This window comes from Gambusia affinis, linkage group LG19 (genome assembly GCF_019740435.1).
Source record: "Gambusia affinis linkage group LG19, SWU_Gaff_1.0, whole genome shotgun sequence".
Taxonomy (NCBI): domain Eukaryota; kingdom Metazoa; phylum Chordata; class Actinopteri; order Cyprinodontiformes; family Poeciliidae; genus Gambusia; species Gambusia affinis.
The window spans coordinates 7,876,162-7,882,161 of NC_057886.1; the positions used below are offsets into that span (position 1 = coordinate 7,876,162).

At 39.0% G+C, this 6,000-nt stretch overlaps 1 protein-coding gene across 5 annotated transcripts in view; it reads right to left on the bottom strand.

The window, feature by feature from the left end:
• Positions 1-5,599, bottom strand: part of LOC122822276 (trinucleotide repeat-containing gene 6A protein-like) — a 38,095-nt gene extending 32,496 nt beyond the window's left edge. For 2 of the 5 annotated variants that reach the window (XM_044100814.1, XM_044100811.1), the window contains exons 1-2: positions 5,419-5,598; positions 4,000-4,051 (exon numbers count right to left, since the gene is read on the bottom strand). The gene's annotated coding sequence lies outside the window, so the exon portion shown is untranslated. Of the gene's footprint in view, positions 1-3,999; positions 4,052-5,418 lie in introns of all 5 variants that reach the window. The other 3 variants (XM_044100813.1, XM_044100812.1, XM_044100810.1) reach the window with 2 other exon arrangements.
• Positions 5,600-6,000: the final 401 nt, after the last annotated feature.

The following is a 6,000-nucleotide window of genomic DNA, read 5'->3' on the forward strand; positions in this document are numbered from 1 at the left end:
GCGCTGACCCAATATGCATGGCCTTCTGGTAGCCCGTCAGTTGATGCATTCTTCATTAGCTCTTTGCACTGCTTCACCGTAAACAAAGCGTACAGCACGGATGCTATTTGGAGAGGGTTGCAGAAAAATGTGGGCAGTGTTAAACACGCCGAGTCGGTCCAAAGACAAACCACTCGCATCGCTTTGAAAGTTGTAAAACCGGGAGCCTGTTTGTGGCTGTGGGAGGTTATTGCTACTCCTGCCAAGATCTCGACAGGGAAACTCTTTGGTGTGAAGCAACAATAATCCTTCACACCAAACTGAAGCTTTAATTCTGGTCAACGCCTTCCCAATAATCAGCTGTTTTTCCCTTAATCAGTTGGAATCCAACCAGATGTGGCGTCCCGCCCCGCCCCCGTCTTCAACCCCCACCTGAACAGTCACCAGCAATTTACTTCCAACTGTGAGGAGTTTCAGGAGGAGGTTTCACATAAGAACAAGAGGGCAACCCCCCCCTACAGTGCATCCATACACATTACAGACACCATGTTTATGAATGGGTCATTATTCAGCCTTCCCCCAACAAGTACAGTCGAAGAAAAGCAAGGCAGGGGAAGCATAATACTACTATACATGGAGAAAGTATGCATTTCATCCCATTACTTGGTCATATTAGGGAGATTATTGAAGACCCCAGCAATTAATTGTGCTTTAATTAATTTATGTTTAAAGAATGTTTGCTAAAAGACCCTAAAATTTTTTTTATTTTTTTAAAACTTTTAAATTAAAACCTGTGTTGTGTTTTTTTATGTTAGAATCTGTTTGAACAATCAGAAAGATTACATTTAATAAGATTCATTTCCAAAAACCGCCACATTTTCCCTGTGGAACATTACAGATTACGAGTAAACTTGTTACTTTTAAAAGGCAAAATCAGCGGGTTTTTTAGGGTGAATATTCCTTTAAAATACATGTCTTCCACAGCTCTCTGAGGGTTCAATCCACATTTAAGTAAAAACAAATTTATTCACAATAATGCAGCTTTCCCCAACTTGGAATAACTCAACTTGAGTCTATATTAAACCACTTTAAGCTCTTTGGAGAGAAGAAAACAAGACATTGATAAGTTTTAACTACAACCATTGAGCAAGCTTCTAATTCAACATTTCATTCGTCGGGAAACATACTAAATCCCTTTTCAAATCTGAAAAACCCAAGATAAACATCTATGGTTTCATTTTGACTGCAACACACGCATAACTTCATTGCTGACAAGAAACTGGCGTACTCTTGCGTCTGTTACTGTAAAATTTCACATGGCTTCATCGCTCATTTATTTCACCAATCTAAACGAACAGGACCAGGAATCGCTTACGAGCCCACTGAATTCTGGAGTGGCAGCGCCCTGAAACCTTTTGGAGCAAACGCAGGTAAAGGCGCGCCCATCCCCGATAAACAAACACCACGGCGTGGCCGCGTGGCTAATTTGCACATCGTTTTCATCGATTTGCATCCTTTTTATTCTCGCGGAGCCCAAACCCCGCCGGGGCTTCCACGCAGGGCAGACGTACTCCACTAATGGACGATGCATATTTTTTTGCCCTTATCACAAGCAGCAAAACACTAAAGGTTTTTATGGCAGAGCAACGTGTGACGTTTCTAGGCGAGGTGAACAGTATCTGCTCGGTGGAGCCAAAACGAGAGCAGTTCATTTCAGGTCAAGGTAACCCAAGGAAGGCTAAAGGGGAGGAGGGGGAAGGAAACCACTCTGTGTGGCTTTCAGGGGAGCAATCAGTAAATTTTTAGATTTAAAGGTTTGATTTAAAATTTACCATACCAAAACAATATGCAAATATACTTTTTTTTTTTAGGACTTAATAAAGAATCTATATAAGAGCAGGAGTGCAAACATTGCAGGTTTTGACCTTTCATAAAAACAGACAACAAAAAAAAAAGTTATATTTCAAGAAACTTACACTTTTTTTTGTACTAAAAAGAACACATTTTGTATAAAATCTAAAAATGCAACAACAAAAAGCCCTTCCAAAACATCGGGACCTTCCCCAAAAGGTGATTCAAATAAAGACGCTGCAGAGCTAGACAGCTTGACAACTTGTTTATGCAAAACTGCATTTCTGTGGCTCACATCCTGTCTGAGCACGCATGGGTCAACTAACTGCATCAAACCCTCCGTTTCTGGGCCTGACTTGTTCCTACCTCACAACCACCTGGGTGTGGTTTATTGCTCCGAGGGGCAATGATGAACTATCTGATCCTCGTAGCCACAAACGCAGCAAAGCGGCTTATCTTGGCAGTTTATGACGCCGCGATGTCAAAATATAAACATGGCAGCGCCAGCTTTGGGGTTCGTTAAGCTTTTTAGAAAAATGGAACAGAAAAAAAAGTGACAACCAAGCAAGAAAGCTCAAAATGAGCTTTTTAGAGTTTCTCATACTTTTCATAGATTTGACTATTTTATTAATCCCAGTAGAGTCTAACTCAATGTGCAAACAGATCATATAAAACCATAGAAATAGGGGAGAAAAAAAAATTTGACAACTGGGAGAAACTAGTGTTGGAAAAATTAAACATCAAGTTTACATACAGTATCTAAGAGCAGCGCTCTAAACAATAAGATGCATTGTACAAATGCAACAGGGATGAATTCTGGATGTATAAAATGCTTGATTGCTGTGTTAGTCCTTATTGTTGATTGTATTTATACATTTAAAAATGTACAAAGACAAAACCTTTTTTAAGCTGACCTTGGGGAACGATAATCCAAGCCTGAGAAAAGTAGTAAACCGTTTTAGTACCCTGGAATATTAATAGCACCGTCTCCAATTATTATGTCTTTATAACACTTTCAGCTGGAAAATTTTTTTTTCCAGTGCTGAGAAACTATTGAACACAAAGTAGAATGGCAACCAACCAAACCTGCATGACAGGGTTTACTTAACAACCAAAACCCTGATTGTAGTCTGTGTATTATTTCAATATACACAGACTACAACTCAAATCTCCAAGAACTAAAAAAAAACAAAACACAAATATGCTAAAAACAAAAGTGAGAGCACAGAAGTTTCCTGAAGAAATTGAGTCACTTAAAAAGAAAAGAGAGACTAAACTGTTCAGTTTTGAATGAGTTGATGATCCACAGCTTCATTGTGCGCCTGTGTGTGGAGCACAAAGAGCTGCACAAACACCCCTCCACACAAAACATCAGGATTCTGGCTTCTCATTTAGCGATTTTAAAACAGCAAAGCTTACTCAGCACAAGCAGCTTGGACCAACCCAGGCCCACCAATTCAATTCAAACGGAACTGCATGTGCTAGCATAAGCAAGGGTTGGCCATCCCAGACAAACACACGCCGCTCTGCACGACAAAGACAAGTTCTTTATCACCTACAGAGAGAAACAACTAGAAAGTTGTTTTTTTTGCCAAATACTGAAGTGTACATATTCTAATCTATCGTCCACCTGAGATAGAAAGTGAAACACATTTCAGATCTTGAAAAAAATATATATATAAGAAAAGAAATCAAGATTTGAGGGTTTTTTTTCTCATTTTTGTTGCATTCCTGAACATCATCATTTTATAATTTTTATAGTTTTGGTCAACATTTTGCTGTTCTTATTTGACTCTAATGATCCCAAACTGCAGGAGGCGACTCATGGTACCCTGATTTGATTACGTAATAAATGCACATTTTAAATTATATGTGAACTTTTAGCATTAAGGATTACCAATTTTCTCCAGATTTTATGAAAAACATTTACTCATAACAATATGCATAAATAATTATGCGGGTATATGTTAGCCATTTTACAGTCTTAAAATAGCTAACATAAGTGAGGTATTTGTAAGTCCAAGACAATCTCTAATATTGTTAAGCTTCTATACATCTACCAAAAATAATATTCTTCACCAGTACTACTGATTTAAAATCAACGGTGGACTTTACTGGCAGAACTTAATGCACTGATGTGGATGTGTGTGTTTATGATGATGCACCGACCTGTTAAGATGCTTCAGTTTCTTTGGTGGCAACAGCTTTCGATTCCAAATCTCTGAAATAAATAGAAAGGATAAAACCTTATTCGCTTAAAGATTCAAAACAACGCTACCACAAGCTAAAACTTTGTCATTAAGTTATATCTATGGTGATTGTGTTAATATACTGTTATTGTCTTAAACTAATGTAATCAAAACACATGATAATTTGTTTGGCTAGCTCATGACAGGGTATGAAGACATTATCTCAGTGCATAAACGTGTACAATCAATTCAGCAAAAAAAAAAAAAAAAAGAATAAAATGTTCCAAGACATGTGGAAATTCAGGTTTAACAGCATAGCAGGAAAACACACATCTAAGATCCGCTAAATGCCTGCCACCATGAATGAGAAAACGAAAATAGAAAGAGTGTGTGTAGGTCAAAGTTACAGCTCGGGTCCTGATCGGCCATTATCTCAGCTGTTGCCCGAGTTAGAGCTTAACCAACATGGCTTCTCCCGAGCCTGGGCTTTGTTCGGTGCTTTCAAATGCAGACATCTTCACTGAACATTAAAGTGTTCTGGTGCACGTAAATGATAGTGTCGCAGCAATCACCATTGCTGCGACTGATCAGTGAACGTTTTCAGCTGAATATGGCTGCATCTCTACCAGAGCGGGGGTCGGGCATTTAGCTGCACAGTTTACATGGTGCTAATGTACCGACAGAGGGCGTTAAATGAGCAGATTTAAAAAATAAAAACTAAATAAAATAACAAAAACCATCCCATGCAAGTAAATTTTAGCATAAAAATTGTGTAACTAATATAAACATGCTAAATAAAAAAAGCTCTGCTTTATATCTGCACAGCCGTGTTTCTTATAAAAGTTCCAGAAATGCCAAACAGCAGTTCACTGTAACTGCGTCGTCGAATTAGCTACTGCTAACGCTAGAAGCTAATGCTGCTAAGCGGCTAGTCGGTGTTGTATCAAATGTAAGTAACGTAAATTAAATAAATTGAAAAAGAGAGTACATGGGGGGCTACTTATAATATTTTACTTGTATATAAATTCTACATCTGCACGAAATATTGCTTCATTGTACCGAATAACTTCTTCTGAGAGTAATGTTCGCACAGATGTCGAACAGGGGTTAAACTAGTACTAGTTGGCGCAAGGTTAACCTCAAAATGCCTTCTGATGTAAATACGTTACTCAGACCATTTAATTTCCAGTATCCGCTGCATGAAAACTCAACCTCGCGTTCATAAACTGCAGAAGTACTAATTCATCTACACAAACGCGTCCACTACATGAGCTAGCTACGTTGAAACAGTCAAGGCTAACTAAACAACAGCGACCCGGGTCTCCCTGCCTCGCACTCCTCCAGTGAACCAGCTCGACAGAAAGAGATTTTTTTTAAAACACCGTAAAGGAAAGCTCACCTCTTTGAAGAATAAAGTGCAACAGAGTGGAAAGGAAAGCCGACTGTAAGGCTAAAGAAATTCAACGCGTTTGCAGCATCTACGAGGGTAAGCATACATCCTGCGTGATCGCCATTTTCTTCATTCGCTTGTGCTCTGCTTTCCCCTCTGAGATCTGCGTTTACCTCACCGGGCTCTCTCTCTCTCTCTCTCTTTGAGTGTGTGTGTGTGTGTGTGCGTGTGTGTGTGTGTGTGTGTGTGTGTGTTTGTGTGTGTTCTGCTGGAGGAGGGGAGACGGGGCAGGAAACACATAACCACTTCCTCTTCACTGAGAAGTGAAACACAATTAAAAGTAGCCAAATGGTATCGTAGACAGGGCGACTGAAAAAGAATGCAAATTTGTAGTAAGGACGAACAAATTCTTTAAGAGGTCGGTGTGAAGATGAGGCTACTCTTTAAAATGCAATTACTAACACAAAAATTACCACAGCAAAATAAAAATAAACAATTGACACAGAACGAGGTTTTATCTTGAACATAACACAGGTAATAACAATACCACGGTTTTACAGTTTTAACATAGAAATGTTCAAACAAAATCCC